Below are 20,938 nucleotides of genomic sequence, written 5' to 3' on the forward strand. Positions count from 1 at the left end.
AGCATCACTGATGAGACCCTATGGGTAGCCGAAATAGCAATGTATGGTGTTAAATTACGAATGTGTTGTTTTTTGTGTTCAATTAGTGGTAGTGCAAGCTACTGTGAAGTGAAGAGAACAAATTTTGTTCGGGGGTCGATATCGAAGTTTGGCTTTGGAAATGACCGCCTTGGGAAACCTTTTTTATCTTTGATATTCCTGGGTTGAGTCTTTGTCGATCCAGTGATTCTCACTCAATCGAGAGTGGATTTATCTAACACTTGTTGATTGTAACACTTAAAAAAACAATATATGAATTTTATCGAATGCGGTTTTTTCTATTGGTTGGAAAAGGGATCAAAAATGTTCGTATATAAACAATTTAGTTTTATGCCAACGTTTCGAACTTTAATAAATCCATCATCAGTGCTCTATAATAAAATAATTTAATAAGTGAACACTATATGCCAATACATATTGCAAAATTTATAAAGTTTATACAATCTCATATTATGTAAAAGATAAATAAACAGGTGCATTCGCATTCGATAATATTTTGGATTACCAAACCAGGCAAAGTTAATATGAATTCTAATCAGAATATTCTATCACCGGCTGACATTTTGTGATTCAACTTCCTTTCTTTCCTGCTCAAATCCTTTTAAAAAAAGATACACAATTATATATATATATATATATATATATATATATATATATATAATTATATATATATATATATATATATATATATATATATATATATATATATGTGAAAGCTTTTTTCCGGTTTTTTTCGGCCGTGGTCTGCAGGTGTTTATGGCTTACGATTCGCCCACTACTGTGGTAGACATTATCAAAGGTGATGAACTTCCTTCCTGCTCAAATCCTTTTAAAAAAAGATACACAATTATATATATATATATATATATATATATATATATATATATATATATATATATATATATATATATATATATATATATATATATATATATATGTGAAAGCTTTTTTCCGGTTTTTTTCGGCCGTGGTCTGCAGGTGTTTATGGCTTACGATTCGCCCACTACTGTGGTAGACATTATCAAAGGTGATGAATATTACTTGAGTTTTTTCCCAACACCAAATCGTTATATTTGACACTTCGACACGTGTTTCGATCACCAATTGATCATCTTCAAAGAGGAAGATTAAAACTAGAAACTAATGCGAGCTAACCCCATTTATGCTATATAGGTATCCCATACAGGTGAACCATCCAGGCGTACCACCCATACAGGTATACCAACCTAAATTAATTTTACAATTTTGCCTTATCTATTATTTTACAATATATGTTTATATAAAACAATTTTCAGCTATATAAAAATTAATTTCACAATATTGCCTATCCAAATTTATTTTTGCAATGTGTCCTTATGCAGTAATCAGTAAACCCAACAACATTATTTTATTTCAACAAGCTATATAGTATGCTCTTTGGTATAGGTTCATCGTTATTTAAATATTATTGTGTTTACTTAACCGAAGTAAAAGACGTCCTCCTTGGTGATCGAAACACGTGTCAAGGTGTTAAAAATAACGATTTGGTGTTGGGAAAAAACTCCAGTAATATTCATTACTACACCAAAGGTTTCAAACAGTGCATTATGAGATGAAAGGTGATGTGGTAACGGATGTAGTGCCCGAGTTGGTGCTCGATTTGTTGCTCCTGTTGTTCCGAACGCAGTAACCACGATACTGGTATTCGCCTCTGGTTTCATTTTATCATCAATGAGCGTTGTTTGGTTTCTCTTCTCAATTGGATTACCTGATTTTATTTGTGTAACTTTGAGAAGAAATAACAGTAGTGTTAGACTAGTTCGGTCGAACTGATGAAGCTGACGTGTAGCGAAACGCATCTTGAATGAAATTCATTGTGGAAATTGTATAATTAATATCATGGATAGTGTTAATTATTATCATCAAGTAACTGGTCAGTGTATTCATAATATGTTTGTTTCGTAAACAATAATTCAAATTTTTTTAGAAAGAGGTGTGGTTTTCATATAGATATACTCAATTATTTTTTTATTGATTATGAAATCGAAAGGAAATGTGTGATCTGGAATTCAACTGTAAAATTCACTGAAATATTACTAGAATATCAGAGAAAATGTGTAGTTTTTTTCAGGATTTCTTCAATTCGTTGACCGACCATTTCGTTATTTGGGAAAATTATTAATACATCTGAATTATTTTATTGCGCCAATTAATTTTTGTTATTGTTTCATAGTTTCATGATTAGCATCAAAGTATTGTTGTTTGTATTGCCTCTTGCTCGTTCATTAACCACAGGTGAAGCTAAATGTTTGTTTACTTATATTCTCTAATAGTATCAATGATTGGTCTTTATTTACCATAAAAATATAGTTATAAAAAATAAAAATATTATCATGAATTGATAGATAATGATTATGGAATCCGTGGGTTGGGCTACCTATCGGGCGCGTACCCAGGTGGTGGATAGGGGAACGGCCAGGGGACTGGGGGCCCTGTCGGGGAAACCAATGTGGCCTTACGGACGAGATCGCCGGACTCCTGATCAGTGGCAGAAATAAGTAGCGTGAGGGAAACTGAAATTCCCAAAAAGACACTGCGAAACATGCCACCGTGGACCAGCCTCCCAAGCTAAGGTGTAACGAATCGTGCCGACAGCTGAATGGGCGCAGGGTGATATGCGGTTACGAACGATCCCCTTGGAGAAACGGGCGAAACCTCATTGTAATCAGCCTTCCTCTGATAATGCGGGGCTCTGCCAGAGTGACTAACTCTTCCCCTGCTACTCGTGGGAATACATATAAATGAAACAAACACAAAAACAGACACTGAAAACACAAAAATCAATACCGAGGCTGGACAGAAATGCTCACCCCAATTTATTTCGGTGGCTGGGGATGAACAGGAATGTCCACCCCAATCTACCACCTGGAATGAGGCTGGACATGGCAGATCACCTCGTGATATAATACAAAGGCCAAAGCGTAAGCGCATTTGCGGTGCCGATGCCAAAAGGAGAAAGAGAGCGATAGAGGCAGGAGTGGCAGCAACTATAAGTGCACCCTCCTCCTCCCCCACTCCACCTCCAACAGCAAGAGCACTTCCTGCGGCGGGTGCCAAGAGCTCAGCCTTGAAGAAAGGCAAGGAACCGGCTGCCCCTGCAGGCACCCTCACTTGTGTACCTCCACGGAGGGAACCCCAAGAAGGTTGAAGAAGCCGCACAACGACACTAATGTCGCTGCACTTTCCAAAACCTTCACGAAGGCCGACGTGAGACACCTCGAGGTTGCCAAAGAGAGTGTGTGTTCGGCGAGTCTTGGCCTTCATCTGCCGATATAAAGGAGATGTCTCCTAGTGACCTGTCCACCTTCCTGGAAAGGATAGAATGGACAATGACCTAGGAGGACAACTCCTCGGGAGGATGTATAATGGGTCACATGTGGCCTAAGTGCTGCGGGTCTACATTTACCCAACCTACTCTACAGATACAGATTATGGGAAAATGCCGAAGATGTACTTTGTAAAAAGTTCATCAACCTCTATTACTATTCTTGAACGAAAATTAACAATGACAAACTTCCAGAATGCACATATCCATTTCCATATACAATTGAAAATATAATCATTAATACAGAAACACATATACATATCGATACACCAATAAGCAAAAATAGGTACTAGTTCACATCAAATCATATCATAAATCAAATCTATTCTATTGTTTTTCAAACCAACTATACTAAATTTTGAATAATTGAATTATGAATTCATGAGACCTGATAACGATCTTTTAAAAATTTTTGTTTTGTGAAAAGGGGATGTGATGATTCCATCAAATCTTATATTATAATATGTACATCTTCACCAAATGTAACTCGTTTCGTTGAATACCGGAGTCAGTTCATGATAATGATTCTGAGAAATTGACAAGCGGAATGGAAAAATCTTTTTTTCGTGATATTAAGCCATTTTTGTTCATTCTAATCATGAGATAATGTCAGGTCAGAAAATCCACTTTCTGCTTCGATAAGTTTGTTGGGGGTTAAAATTGACAACAATATGTCATGTCGCTGGAATTGCAATGGCTGCTTTTCAAAAGCTTGGAACACTGTTCCGAACCAGAAAACTATACACACCTCAGCAACTTTTAATGCTTTATAAAGCACATATCAGACCTTCTTTGGAGTATTGTTCTCATTTATAGAGCTCGGCCTCCAAACATACCCTGAAGTTGCTGGATCCCAACCAGAAAAGAGCCATCCACCGGATTGGAGACACGAGCACCACGTGCAACCTTGATAGCCTGGAATATCGAAGTACGGTTGGAGATTTGTCTCTCTTTTTTAGATACTTTCACAGGAGGTGTTCCAGGGACTTGGCACATTTGATTCAACCAAGAGCGGTACATATCAGAAATACGCGACGGAATGTGTTGTTGAGGTTCAATCAGTACTCGCTACTTTCGCACAGGCACCGCTCTGAGAGCGCGTTTCCGTTTTTTGGTTCCATGAATCGAATAACAGTAGTCGTGACGGAATACCATCAATACCTCATAAAGTACAGACACTGTTTCATTCAAATCGGAAAATTTCTCCCACATGTATATGATGGAATCGGCCGATACTTGATGAAAATCCATAACTAACGTATTCCAAAAACACTTTATTGTGAGATTTTCACTAAATTGTTTTACAAAAACGCAACACGTGTTTCGCCATACAACGGCTTCATCTGGCGTGTCTTTCATCTGTTGAAAGACACGCCAGATGAAGCCATTGTATGGCGAAACACGTGTTGCGTTTTTGTAAAACAATTTAGTGAAAATCTCACAATAAAGTGTTTTTGGAATACGTTTCCCACATGTATGGAATATTGTCATCTAATCTGGCAAATGTGAGCCCTCGATTCATAGGCAGGCCAGGATTTCTAGCATATTTTGAGGTGAAACCTTCTCGTTTCCTATTGATATTCGAACCTCATCTTTCAAAATATTCCTATGACTTTCAGAACCGACAACCAAAATAGATGTTTCATCAGTATTAACATTCAGACACTGAGTTTGTGATTTACTAATCTGGCCGGAAATATATTTATTAACGTTATTTTCTCATGAGGAGAAAAATAATAATGCAACTGAGTATTTCACCCTCAAAAGGAGCAGGCCACACGGGGTGGATATAATAAAACAAATGAAACACCGGCTAACAAGAATGTCTTCTACTGATTTATACATTTCATGTCGAGAAAGGTTAGAGCAGATTATTCAAGAAAAAGCCGCTTATATCTTGGCGAGACAGGAAATTTTGAAGACATATCGCCTACTTATATTCAAGAGTCACATGGTTTAAAGAATTACGACAGGTATTTTGCTGAGATTTTCCCAAGCTTTTATTGTTGAGTTTAGGCGCACCAACTTGATGACAACTGAAAAAATATAATAGTCTAATAATGCGAAACAAAATGATTTTTTCCTGAGACACCATGGGTTAGTAAAAAAATATTACAATCAATATAGCGGAGTTTTGTGTAGTAGCGCACATGTTTAGTATAATTTTGGTTGAAAGCAACTGTTTTTAATTCTAGGATGAATTTGAATATGTATATCCTTATTTGTTTGTAATCGAAAAATATAATTCGGGTATTTATGCTTAGGTAACCTCTGTACAGGATTATATTATATTATATTATTATATTATCTGTAACAATCTGTAAAAAATTAAAATTATGGAATGGATGAATAAAGTTTGATTTGATTTGATTTTGATTTTGGCCAATTCTGAAATCATGATGATATTTTGACTGCTATCAAAGAAATAAAATCTAATGCTTTAGGTATTGACAATATAAATATCAAGATGATTTTTTTAGTGATACCACACTGTATTGATGAAGTTATACATATTTTCAACGAGTCCTTCAGGCAGGGTATTTTTGCAGATGTTTGAAAGGTTGCTAATATAATTCCAATTCCGAAAAAGAATGCACCTACCACGTTCAGTGACCTACGCCCTATCAGCATTCTGCCCTCATTCTCTAAAATATTCGAGAAAAATGTTTCCCGTCAAATAAGAGCTTTTCTTGAAAAAAATCGAATACTTCCGTACGAACAGTCTGGGTTTCGCAAAAAACACGGAACACAGACTGCCCTCTTGAAAGTAATCGACGATCTTGCGACATTCAGAGATCAATCAAAAGTCACCATTTTAGTACTGCTTGATCAAAGTAAAGCTTTCGATTTAGTTAATTTCGATTTACTCATCAGCAAGGTCAAGTTTATAGGACTCGATGGCATTTCTTTCGAATGGATGACCAGCTATCTCACAAGCCGATCACAGAGGGTCAAACTGGATGATTACTCATGGTCATACCTAAAAGAAACAATCTCAGGTGTACCGCAGGGAAGTATTTTACGGCCCTTGTTTATTTTTGATTACCTCACTTTCTTATTGTCAAGTACATCTATACGCATATGATATACAGTTAGTTATATTTGTCTTCTCATAACACCGATACAGAAAGTTGCGTGGCCAATATAAACACAGATTTGCACAAAACATTTCTATACTCGGAGAATCATGGACAGAAAAATCAATCCAAATAAAACTTTGGCTTTATGCATAGGATCTCAAAGACAAATAGTAGAAACTCAGTGTAGCTTTAGGCTCACTCTCGATAACGCAGTGCAATGAAATTGTTAAATTGACCAAAATAATGTTAAGAATATTAAGAATTGTTAGCAACTATATGACCTATTATTTTTTCTCCCCTCTATCATTGTTATAGTGAATAAGTATTTTTATAATGATTTTCTTACACTCAATATATAATTTTTGGGAGGGGTGGAAGATAGCCTTTGGCTAACCCTTTTCCTTTTATGTATAAATGTTTTTTTATGCATAATAAACGATATTATTATTATTATAATATCCTGAAAATGATTTTTTGAAGGTCTCTATGAATACAATTCAAAATTGTGACAGATGAGAGTCCAAAGCTATAAAACTCTTTTAATTCTTCGCTCGTACTCGTAACATCCAAAAAAATTATGTTCTACTATTTTCAGAAACCACGAAAAATTTTTCATTTCGGTGACTTTTTTTTTCATTTATTGAGCAGTTTTTGATTTTTTCAATTGTATGAAATGGTAGAATCTAAAGTGATAAAAAGAAATTCAAGTAATATATTTTTTCCGATAAGAAGATAAGAAAAAAATGTCTTGACCCATTGAAACAATATAATTAAGTAATGATTGATCAGTTACTTCAATATATTACTAATGAAAACACAGGTAAATATATGTACTATTTATTTGAACAGTTCAGTATATTTATAATGAGTCATTAGTATAAGTAATTGTGTTAGGAGTATATTAACTATTTAGCTATCACTCATCATCATTGATTTTCCATACTGTTTTCCAGACAACGACTCACAACTCACACAATGAAACAATTAGAACAGGTTCGAAATTTTCATCAATCAAAATGAAAGCACGGTCATTTCTGTGAAAATCGTAATCAACATCACAATCTAGTAGTGGGTACTATTGTAAGAAACAGTTACCTTTCCCCGAGCATAGCGTTGAAGTACTCCTGTCAGGTGACGTGTCAACCGTGGAAGGGTGCATCTTGCTCAATGACGTCTGAGGCGTGTGTATCCGAACCGAAAACATGAGTCCGCTCAGTGTCTCTGAAGGAGCTTTCGAGACACCGGAAGTCCTCCTGTTGCAGTGTTGTCAAGGGCTTCCCGTGATGGACTTCCTTTCTTCAACTACTAGTGGGATCCGATGGTATAAATCATGGAATACTGCTCAGAAAATTGTATCATTATGGCATTGATGGTATAACTCATAAGTGGTTTGAATCATACCTCACAGGTAGAAATCAAATTGTTAAAATGCCTACTTCATTATCAACTGCAGCTAGTACGAGCAGTGGAGTCCCTCAGGGGTCTATTCTTGGCCCCATTTATATTTCTTTTGTATATAAATTATCTGATGAAATCAAATGAAATCAGATGTATATAAATTATCGATTTATAAATTATCGATAAATTATCGATGAAAATAAAGGGAAAGCTCACGTTATTCACGTTATACTATGGTACAGTAAAAACATCTTCAGATATCACGGACTGGTGCGATGGTAAACTCTTATCTTTGAATATCAACAAAACTAATTTGATATCTTTTCGGGGTTCTATTGACAACTTTCCAGTAACTATCGATGAAAGTGTTATCGTGAATAAATTAAGCACTGAATTCCTGGGTATTATCATAGATAACGACTTGAGATTTGAAGACCACTTCAGAAGACTTACTAAAAAACTGTCTTCGGGTTGTTATGATGTAAGAATTGTAGAGAATTGGGATCTTCTGCAGCTGAATCTGTTTACTATTCACTAGTAGCCAATTGATATATGGAATTCTGTTCTGGGGAATATGTTCTAGAACTCGCATGAATTTTGTATTTGTACTTCAAAAAAGAGCGATACGTTATTTCTTAGAAATGGAACAACAAGACTACTGTAGGCCTATAATCATTACAAATGATATTTTGAAAGTCTATGCCATTTTCATATTAGAAACGGATTGTTTCGTCGGACTGATGATTTCAGACTGCTTATACCCACCTCGACGCTTACTAAAAGCTCAGTAATTTAGAATGGCCTAAAAATATTCAACCACCTGCCAAATGACGTTAAACGTATAGAAAGCTCCAAGAATTTAAAAAAGCAATAAAATATTCACTTTCTGATACACTCAATTATAGTTTGGACGAATTTTATGATGATGATTTCCACCAATACTCACTCTGAAATACATCGTACGCTAAGTTAATGTTAGTGTCAAACTAAATTATAAGTTCCATTTAGCATCTGCAATAACTTACACTATTTTATTTTTTGGGCAATTCTCCTCTTGATTTTCATATTTCTATTTCTTATCACCACATTTACACATGTGGTCATTTTCGTTATTGCAGTAAACATCTGTTTTTAGCATATGTGTGTGTTCATGTACGTATAAATATTTTTATAGGTTTTGAATTATATAGACATAGTATATGCTTGTATACATTTTTATTTTATTCCGTTGGTTTCCTTTACTACCAGTAAATGCCATAAAATATATAGACAACCTTAAGGCGTTCTTAAAAAAATTGTAATGTCTTTGGCAGAATATAGATTAGTAGATATATAAGAGAACTATGAAGTTGATGCCGCACAATTTGAATAAACAATGAACATAACAATGATATGATTGATATATTTGCAAAATCGTTTACCGAAAAATGAACGCAAAAGGTTTAACTTAGCTGGGACTGATGCCTTGGCAGACTCCTGCCTGAAGCACTTATGAAGAGCTAGACAGCTAAAATGGTCTTTATGATTGGTAGTTTTAGCAAAATATGACATCTCTCTTTGAAAATATGTTTCGTGTCCATTTTCAACCGTTCGGTTTGTTATATTTTTTATTCAAATGTCGAATGGTAAAATGAAAGTAGATTTTTGGAATTTGTGAAATGAATTTGTTTCCGTTTTCGTTAATGAAAATACTAGTTACTATACGATAGATATTTTTATTCAAAACATAACTGAATTAATTGAAGAAGGATATTTCAAGCGTTTTGAAAAAAATTATTATTAGCGGTTGCAAAACAGAAATTTTAATTAGTGGCTTCGCTCATATGCAAAAAAATGAATTAAGGAAAGCTACAGTGGAGTTGGGAGAACTAATCTAGAACAAGCATTAGAGTAGGCAAATGGCGGAAGTTTTAAAATCCCAAAGCGCTCAACTCTCTGAATAAATAAAATTACAGTTTGTATCATAATTATGACTATATATTTTGCGTACGGCCTTTGTTTCTGTTATAACTTCGTTTCTAGTTGTTTTGAATTCAGCAAATAATTCACTACTAGTATATACGTTTCAATATACGAATCAACCTGTATGACGAGATGAGTTATTCGAAAAATTTTCCATCAAAAAATATTTTGAAATGATTGCGATGATTTTTTTCTTTCCTCTAGCAAATTTGATAAGAAACTTTCATCAATATAATTGAAAGGGTGATGAACTGAAATATCTTAATAGTAACCGCCATTCAAATAACGAAAACTCAATTTCACTCGACTTACAATGGTTAAGTAACTGATATTTTGAATGTTCGCTATTTATGTTGATGCCAGCTCAACTAACAACCAGAATCGTCAACAAGCATCCAAGAATGAACAGTTGGCATAACAACTATTATAAATTTCAGAAAAGCCATTATCAAGTAGAACAAAAAGCACGGTTGTTTCTTGAAAAGATGAAATTGAAATGAAATATATATGGCATTAATAACACTTACATAAACAGAAAAATTCAGGAAATGCAGGTGAATAATGAAATGAAGAATGACAAAGGCAGAGTACAAGAAGTTAAAAATAATTCTGAAAATGAATGTTAGTATAAATCAACAAAGAATTAAATGACAACTTGCCTTGCGAATATAAATGAATTACTTTTTTTTAGTGAATTGTAATGGGATCATCAATGCTTTGAAGATAGTGACTTTTGATTCGGGGAAATACTTGAAGTAAGTATAGTAAAGACAACTGAATAACAGATACGTCTAGAGACAAACTTCCAAATGTTTTGGCTGATATCTGAGGACTTTATTATTTGATTCATTTACAATCACAAAAAATTCTTTCGAAGAATTTCGAGCGCAGAATTTCAGCAGCTGTCTGAGTGATGAATGAAGTAGACGATAAGATAACAACAGATCAGCGTTCGGCCTCTGGTTGAAAGAACACTGGGGTGTCTATATTTTGAATGAACAAATACGTCTTCCCGCTTCCATACAGTAATAGAGTATTTGTTAAATCTGGTTTCGTATGTGGAACATTCAATGACATTCAGCAATAATCCGTCAACGATAATCATCTAGACATACTACTTTCCAAGGCCCTATCTAAAATCTGGAGAAATTGAATCGGATGAACTTGTGGAATTATCCAGTAGTTCATATATGTATATCAGAAAAATATTTCATTCAAATACTGATGAACCTCTTTCCGTAATCAATGTAAAGTTAAATATTTTCACCAAGGTATATATCATTGCCGGACTAATAGTATCTTGTAACACTTGCAAATACATTTTTATAGGTAGAAAAAAAACAACAGCCCACGTTACTAGTTTCTTAGGATATTGTTTATGACAAATGGACCAAGTACTAGTTTTTGTCTGACCAATACCGACAGCAATGACAAGTAAGATTCCCGTTCAGACAAACTAACGTTCATGTAAAAAGTCATGTGTTGAACAATGAATCCTGGTTGTTTATTATCCGTTCACTGAATAATTTGCAAAATATATTTCGGGTTGACAAATGGGATTTCAAAACTCTTTCAATAATTGTATGGCTTTTATCAGAAGCTGTCATTCAAGTAGGATCAATAGCATCTTCTACAATGCCGTTTCTGTCAATAATTTTATTCGATTTTGGCAATTGCAGTTGAGTAAACCATTGTGAGCAAATCAATAAACCGAAATGATCACGGTCAAAATACTGTGAGATAATAAATGTAAGCATAGAAAATAGCATATTGAACAACAAGTGAGAAAAACGACATATTTTGCAAATCAAGCGAGTGAGAAATATGTCATTTTCTCACGCAATGTACACTGTACTCTTTCTACGGTTGCGTTGTTTTCAAGTATTGAAAATTAAAATACATATAATAATACTTGTATGACATTAACTCATTTTCATATTTTATTTAAAAAATTAATTAACAGTTATATTTGAACAATTTTGTAAAGTAATTCCTGGTAGGTCGTTTTGTTTCAACATGTTTTCGGTAATTGAAATATTAGCTGCGGTCGAAGTTGAAGTTGATGGGGAAAGTATTGAGCTTCTACAGCATTGTTGTGTTCAGGTTCTAAAGGCCCTGGAGACTGAGTAGATTCTACTATACTTTTTGAAATTTCCATTTTGTTAGCTATGGAGTTGTCGATATACGATTCAGCAACATTGCTGTATTTCCAACCCCAATGCTCCTGCATTAACTGAAATAGTCGCAGATGACCTTCGGAAACAGTGGCCAGTATATAATCCAGGGTTCGGTAATTACAAAAATTTCGCTGTTTCTTCCGCCATGGTGCCAAATTTATTTATTCCCACAGGCTGTTTCGTACATTTGCTATTTTTGTAAATTAAAAAAAACGTGCTTCATTTGTGCATGGTCGAAGCTTCACATATTTTTTGTAAATTTGGTAGAATTCTTCTGTGACTGTGAAATGTCTAGGAACCTTGGTTTCAGTATCGGGCAATTTTATTAAAAGGGCCGAATTATTAAGATCTTCCATATCACCAATTTTTAATGTTCGAAGTTCATCACAACGTCATGCCCCTGTAAAGACAATAGCTAAAGCACCGTGAAATCAAAACCCAAATATTCATTTTTTGATAACAATTTGAAAATTTTCTATTCATACCTTCATCAGCAAATACTTTTCATCAGGTGCATATTTTAAAAATTGTTGCATTTCTTCAGAAGTTAATTCTTGACTGTTTTGGAGCATATTTTTCAGATTTGCGTTTTAAAAATGCACGTAGTTTTACGTATTTTGATATATCAACACAGTTATTAATAATTAAGGTACTTCTCAGCATCGGGATTTCAATCTTCGTGACAACTCTTCAAAATAAACTAATAAGTTATTTTCGGAACAAGAATTTACCTTGGCTTTCATTTTTCAGCCCATAAAGTTTCTGTAAGCGATTTCATAGTTTTTTCTTGATGTGCTTGGTAGCAAATTATTGCAAACATCTATTGCTTTCTGAACAATTTCTGGAGGTGTATTTCTCAAATCTAAACCTTAGTATTCCATTATATTCAATATTTAATGAATCTGAACTGTTTATACTTTAACAATCAACAATAATTATGCAGTGCTTCGGTTTTGTTGTTATGGAAACGCCGACAATGGGCTACTTGGATAATTGCATGCGAATTGTCGGCATAGCGTTGTCAACATGGAGAACGTGTCATATCAATCTGATACGTAACGATTCATGACTGACTTGGGTCATCGTGATAACAGTGCATAATTTTCTGCATCAGTCACAACAATGATTGAATTTCACAGATCTACTCTGCAGTAAACAAACGATAAGAACAATTCGTTCAGGCCAGTCTTAACTGCACTCTAGGATAATGGACTGACGCCTCAGAAAACTACTCCTTCCCTGACTAATACCACGAAGTCCGTTGGATTATATCCGAAATATATACTTTTTAATTTCTATACCTTTACATTTCTATTTCTGATCAAAAACCTTTTACTTTCATGTCATAAAAAACACATGTGTACGTGTAACTATCGCAATAAACAGCAATTCATATTCATAATGTCGCTTGGTGGTACGATACATTCTTGAACGCGGAAAATAAAATTCGGGTAGCAGGAATGTGTCGGTGTTCCAAACGGGGTTCACAAATCAAGTTGACGGTAGAGAGAATTTTTAGCTTGTGGCTTTTCGGGAAAAAACGCCCAGATACTGTTTGTTAGCCTCTGAACTTCATGCGGGAGACACAGCCACCGGTATAAAGTCCATTTAAGTTTTCTTTTATTATTTTACCCGGGTTGTTTTACATATTGTATTATTCAGGAATTGCGGGATATGGGTTAAAAGGTTACGGTTAACGGTTGCATATGCAGCAGACGTTTTTTGATACTCATTGTTATTAATTTGATGGAATGATTAAATAAAGTGAAACACAACTGTTATTTTTTTTCATGATGGGAAAAGAATACGGAATACTAACGACTATGATATTGAGAAATGATGAGATGGACATTCAAATCAAACCAGTAAGTAGTTCACAGGGTGAGGGAGGGACTATGCTGATTGTCCATTTTCAGAAGCAACAAACCACACTAATTTTCATTTTGATATTGAAAGCTCTCTTTATCCCGAGTTTGAGCTTCATTCATGTGATTTGCTCTTGTTCCATTGCTTTGTGGGGCAAAGTTTCAATATTCTCTCCGGATCTGCGGCTGCACGGGTATTGCATTTTTGAAAAGATTATTCAGAGTTTAGATAACACTTTAGAAAATTTCTTCTAGGCAAAGGCTTGGTGGGAGTTATTATTCTATGGCATATTTTGTAGTGAAAGAACTCTTGGTCTTTCAATAATGATCATCTTAACATATTTACTACACATGAAAAATATTTCGGAATAGAAGCAGAAGCTAGTCATGAAACAAGACAAGGAAATGATGAAATTTCAAAATGATTTACAATTTTGGCAGAGAAGAAAAAGTATATTTGGTATGACTACAAACCAAACCGAAGAGTAGCTTTGGTTTCTGCCCAAATATTATGCCGGCTATAACTACATGTTATACACGTTATTTATTTTCTGTGTATCTGACAAGTTTCGTATTTTTTGTCATTGAATCAAAATTTTCCAGTTTGATTTTTGGAATTTCTTCCTGACGTTTAGCTGGCGCGAGTGGCTATCATGGCTTGCTGTCCGTTGACTACCTTTTCGGCTTCGTAAAGCGTATTTATGCCTTGTCAGGTAATCAGTTGTATTTGCACCTGCATTCGTACCTGCATTCGTACCTGTACTCGTTCCTGCACTTGAACTTGGAACATTAACGATGTTGCTGTCTGTTGTCCTGTTCGTTATTCTCGAATTCCTTAAAATGGAGTTCCATATTATTTGATTGAGGTGCACCGCTTCTTCTTTTTGGTTGAGATTCTCCGTGTGTTTGTGGATCTCTATTACCTCCCGTACCAGTCGGCTATGATATCCCTGTTTGGGGGCAATTAGTTCTGTGTTTTCAAACAAAATTCTGTGGTCTCCTTCACTAAGTGGGTGTTCTGCCACAGCTGACTTGACCGTTTGGCCTAGTCTGCAGTTCCTTTCATGCTCTTTTAGTCTTGTTCCCATGGATCGTTTGGTGGTTCCGATATATAGCTTTCCACAAGTGCACGGTATGCGATAGTTCCCTGCTGCTGATAATGGGTATCCTTTGTCTTTAGCCGACCTAAGGCTTTGTTGTATCTTCCTCGTGGGTTTGAAGACTGTTTCGATGTCGTGTTTGCCCAATAGTTTTCCAATTCTGTCCCTGACCCTAGGGATAAACTTTGAGTTACATTATATTCGAAAAAAACCGCCAATATTGGAAAAAATGTGCCTAGATTTATGGTGTAGTCTGATGAGACAAATTTTTTTTCTACGTTGAGCAATCAGAACCCACGATATCACCGTCAAATGAAGAGCAAAAATTCTGAATGAAGTACAGGAATAACTCAAGGTTCTGCTATCTTACATTGGTTTTTGTCTTGAAATTTCGTGAAAATTTACCCTTTTCAGTTCTAATTCAGCCCAAATTTTTCAAAATAGAAATATTCGATATAATATTTCATTTAGATGAGCGAATAACTGAAATTATTATACAAATTTACTGAAATTATTTTCAATTTGAATATTTGAAATTTTTCCAGATGAATTCTTTAAAATTAAGAATGTATTATTATCTGAATACGAAGTATGTTCAAAGAATAAGGTGATTTTTTCTTTAAAAAATATTTATATAATTCTATCTTGTTCCCTTGTGCCAGCGGTTTTCATAATCCTCGAAGCAGTCTCTCAGCGACTCAATTTCCATATTTTCAATCGTCGCAAAACGCCATCATTTCAGGGGTCTCTTCAGTCTTGGGAACAATAATAAGTCACAGGGGATCAAATCTGGTGAATACGGTGGCTGATGCATGATTACGGTGTTGTTTTGGGCAAAAAATTACAAACAAGCAATGACGAAAATCATCAGCAACTTCTATAACAGTGATTCGATGATTCTTCATAACATTTTCTTAACTTTCTCCTCAACATTTTCATCGGATGTTGATATGTTGGGGCGTCCAGGGCGAGCATCGTCATTCACATCTTATCGACTTTCGGTGAAAAGTTTGTTCCTTACTCAGAATACAATCACCGTATGCCACTGTCAACATTTCAACTGTTTGTGAGGACTTAATTTTTTTTTACACAAAATTTTATGCGAAATTTTTGATTCATTTCTTTCGATAGCTGAAAGTCGCCGAACACGCAAAACACTTCTGATTTTTATGCCTCTCCTCAACTAACGAAATATGTCATGAGCTGAAACTGTCCTGTGGGTTGGGCTACTTATCGAGCACGTCCCCAGGTGGCGGATAGGGGGAAACATCCAGGGAACTGTCCGAGAAGCCAATGTGGCCTTATAGACGGGATCGCAGGACTCTTGGTCAGTCGCAGAAGGTGAGGGGTGAGGGGAACTGAAACTCCTCAAAAGCCTTTGCAAAACATGTCACCGTGGACTAGCCTACCCAAGCTGAGGTGTAAAAAAACGTAACGACAGCTGAATGGCCGCAGGGTGATATGCAGTCACGAACGATCCCCTTGGGGAACTGGGCGAAACCTCATTGCAATCAGCCTACCTCTGGTAATACGAGGCTCTGCCAGTGATGACCAACTCTTCCCTTGCTACTCATGAGAACACACATGACTGAATCGCACACAAAAACCAATCCCGAGGCTGGACAGAAGTGCTCACCCTAATCCAAGGCGGTGGCTGGAGATGAACAGAAATGTCCACCCCAATCTACCGCTTGGAATGAGGCTGGACATAGTGGATCACTTCGTGATGTAATACAAAGCCATAAGCGTAAGCGCATTTGCGGCGCCGAGGCTAAAAGGAGAAAGAGAGCGATAGAGGCAGAAGTGGCAGCAACTATAAGTGCACCCTCCTCCTCCCCCACTCCAACTCCAACAGCAAGGGCACTTCCTGCGGCGGGCACCAAAAGCTTCGCCTTGAATAAAGGCAAACAACTGGCTGCTCCTGCAGGAATGTTCCCTCACTTGGGCACCTCCACGGAGGGAACTCCAAGAAAATGAAAAAGGCCCGCAACGACAGTAATGTCGGTGCCCATTCTAAAACTTTCGTGGATGCCACAGTAAGACACCTCAAGGTTGCCAAAGAGAGTGTGTGTTTGGCGAGTCTTGGCCTACACCTGCCAATATAAAGTTTATGTCTCCTAGTGACCTGTTCATCTTCCTGGAAAGGACAGGATGTTCGATGACCTAGGAGGACAACTCCTCGGAAGGATGTACAATGGGTCACATGTGGCCTAAGCGCTGTGTGTCTACACTCCCCCTCCCTACTCAGATATAGAAGCTGAAACTGTAAACATATGTTCGAGATGAGTGTACCAGCATAAAAAATCAAAAAGTCACTAATCGAATGTACGTAGCCGGCGAAATTTGAATATTCACCTCATTTTTTTAACCGTAAATTAAATAATTGCAATAAGATAAGATAAGATTCTGCAAAAAATATGCAAAAGTAATTTTTTTCCTGATGAAAAAGGAATGCAAATTTCTATTTTATTTATTGTTTAAGTTTGAAAATGTCCATATAGGACGAAACTGCAGTAACGTTAGTTACAAATAAAAGTGGTTAAAAACATAGAAATTTTCATTTCTTTTTTCATCATGATCTCCTACCACATAGTAACGGCTACATCCATCAATTTAATTTTTTTCCTAATTATTGGATGTTGGATTTCAAATACTTTTGGCTATAATCAAAATATAATTGCAACACAGAATGGTTCATAAGATTTCAGTTACATTTATGAAATATTAAATTTTATTTTAGAAAACTATAATTATGAAGTATTTACATTTAAAAAAATAATACATCAGAAACATAACGTAAAATGTTTTTCAAACACAAATGTTCATCAACAAAAAATTAAATTGAAATAAATTCTTATGAGAATTATTGATTACAATGAAAAAAATGCTGTTCAAATTTATCACAATAATCAAAAAAATACAAAAACACTCAATCCATTATGAATATAGTTTCTGTTTCAAAAAATCAGTCGCAATGAATCTAACAATCCACTGAATACCACCTGAATGAGCTTTAAAAAATTTTTGGCTGGTGAAGATGTCAAAAGAACAGATTTTTGAAAGTATTGAAATCAAATCAAAATTTCTGAATAATTTATGAAAGTATCTGGGGCTATCTATTGACTAATTTAGGGTAACAGTTTTTAAACTTACATGTGGAAAAATATTTCGGATGATTGAAAGGTTACTGAGTTGAGAAATTATTTATATATGAATACTTACGAAAATAATCATTCTTATTGATAAATGTTTGCAACTCCAGAGTTGTTTATTCAGTTAGACGTCTAAATTAGTAAACTGTATACCTGGAAAAAAAGAAAAATATGTTTACAAATCGAAATGTTTCATTTTCAATTTCAGTTAGAGTCATGGAATAACACTTCAATTATAACAATCACTGATACCAGATATTTCAACAACAAATTCTTACACACCTGTTACTATATCTCATTACAAGTGAAAATAAACAACAAATGATTTGAAATAATGAAAACGCATGTGAGCAAGCTTCGTTATTCTTCTGAAGGTGTCTACTCATGATATATGATGGTGTCTGGTAATGAAACTAATAATGTTCTGAAATGTATTCGTTCACATGTACACAATATTGATTGGACGTTTCAATTTTTGATTTTCATCTCTTTCTATTAGGAAAAATGAAATCGATAACCATTTATTACATAACTGAGTTGAATACTACATTGTAACACTTAACTAGATTAAATGGTATAGTCTATACGAAGTCAATCCAAACTGCTAAATAAAGAACTAATGTCCGGGTCTGATAAATTTACTAGTTAATAACATATAAAATCTCTCACATACAAATAATGATTAGACAAAAAATTATACCCCGCCGCCCGAGGGAGAAATGTAATAAATATGTATATACCCTGTATATATTCCTATATTGATGTCATGCGCATGTATTGGTCAAGTTTCACACTCGGATATGAAACGAGTGGCTTTTGATTTTGTATCAAGTATTGGGGTACTTTTTTATTGTTATACAGAACCCACGACATAATGTTCCGTACGTCACAGCCTGGTTATTTTTTCGAGCAGTTTCGGCAACGCTTTGTTTCAACTTCAATTTGTAGAGAAAAATTGACCAATATCATAAAGTAAAAAGTTGAAAAAAAAGCAACAAATCCAAATTTGGAAAAAATGAACAACATCGTCGCATAGAGCACAACATTCTCTATAGACTTTTTCATCATAAGACGAGCGCAAGCGTAGCTGTCATATTGAAATGGCTGTAATTCGTACATTCGCACATTCGTACTGTTTTAATCAACAATGGCTGGGCAAGGAATATTATCTCTAGAAACAAATAAATTATTGGAAAAAACCATTGATGGTGCTTCACTTGTCTATAATTCAGTTGAGGCTCATAATTGTGAAAAATTAAAAAGGTGGTTAAAACGTCATGGGCGTCCGCAAAAAGGAAAAAAGTGAGCTGATTGAGAGGTTAGGTATCAGCATTTGTTTACTATCTAAAAACATTAAAAAATAGTATTTACAGTTTTATTCTTATTAATAATGTCAATTTATTTGATGTAATTGAAAATATATTTCAGTTGACAAGAGTATTACTTATGGAAATAATAAATAAATCAAGCCATTATTATTTTGAGGCTGTACATATGACATTAATAAGACAAATATGTTAATACTGAATTGAATATGTTTAATACTTTTTATTAGAGGAGAATATTTAATACAATAAAATATATATGAAATTTACAGTCGAAAATGTAATAAGGAATAATGTACATATGTTGAAATTTCTGATAACTTAAAGGATCAAGTAGTGAGCAAATATAAGTATCCTTGGTAACATCATCAATAGATTTAAAGCCTCGGTCACTCCTGCCACATTTTTTCGCCCATAATTCACATTTCGCACATGCTTTAATATGTAATTTGCTTGATGATTTGATTTTTTTTTGCGATATTCAAGACAAGGCTTTGGAAAATTTATAAAATAGTATGTGTTGGTTTTGAATGATTTGTATCCTTTATCCCTTTTACATACTCCATAACAACACCGTATTGTTGTTCCTTTTCGTACATATAACATAATTATAATGAAGTATAAAAAATTTTTTCTGATTATTTCGACTTACTACTACTATAAACTTCAATATATATTTTAATTTTTAAAACATGAGTTGCGAACTCTTTAACATGGTTGTTTACAAAAAACAGTGCGAAAAAGATGGCTGATACTGACGCATGCGCACAAAAAAATTGTGATGAAAAGGCCTATTGAGAAAATGTAATTGAATATAAATTTAATGATAATGTGAGTTGAAAAACTTCATCTCTGAGATATGAGACTGTGTGAAAATCATGAGTTGAAATTAATCTTCATTGAATAATTTCATGAAATAGTTTTCATCAAATGCATTAACAATTTCGAGAAAACCCCCTTGTCGGTAACAAAACTATTTCCGTAAATCTTCTCTCTAGACGTTTCCTTGACAATATCCCAACCCTAAAAAGAATTTAATTCAATTCTGTACACGATTTCAGGTGCAGCAGACGCCACCAATTTCTATTAAAAATTTGACGGCGTACTGAAAATACAATACCACAGCAATGAAGCTGAAGCTGTAAAGTCGAGATATATTATAAAGTAAAAATAAAACTAGCCGCAGTATATCCGGATTAGAGTTTTTGTTGGTGGTCAGCAGGTGATTTGTGGGCGACTTTGGCGAGATCTTTTCGTCTCGCCTTGGGAATGAAAACGTGTCAGGGTAGACGTCGAATCGAATAAGCCCCGAATTGAAGTCTGTATACTTAAAGGTCGGGAGATAAATGACGGATAAGATGTTCGAAGAAAAATAAATATTTGTTAGAGAATTTTAGTTACATTGGGACTATTATTGTATAATATTTATATAAGCATCAGAAAATCAATAATTAATTTTCAGAAAAAATCATTTCT

General features: G+C 34.7%; 1 protein-coding gene across 5 annotated transcripts in view; it reads right to left on the reverse strand.

The window, feature by feature from the left end:
- Positions 1–20,938, reverse strand: part of LOC111507432 (uncharacterized) — a 544,290-nt gene that overhangs the window by 432,014 nt on the left and 91,338 nt on the right. For all 5 annotated transcript variants that reach the window (XM_074177938.1, XM_074177940.1, XM_074177937.1 and 2 more), the window contains one exon: positions 18,208–18,290. The gene's annotated coding sequence lies outside the window, so the exon portion shown is untranslated. The remainder of the gene's footprint in view (positions 1–18,207; positions 18,291–20,938) is intronic.

This window comes from Leptinotarsa decemlineata, unplaced genomic scaffold, assembly GCF_025532065.1.
Source record: "Leptinotarsa decemlineata unplaced genomic scaffold, Ldec_3_MD MMD2_tig00003335_RagTag_RagTag, whole genome shotgun sequence".
NCBI classification, from domain to species: domain Eukaryota; kingdom Metazoa; phylum Arthropoda; class Insecta; order Coleoptera; family Chrysomelidae; genus Leptinotarsa; species Leptinotarsa decemlineata.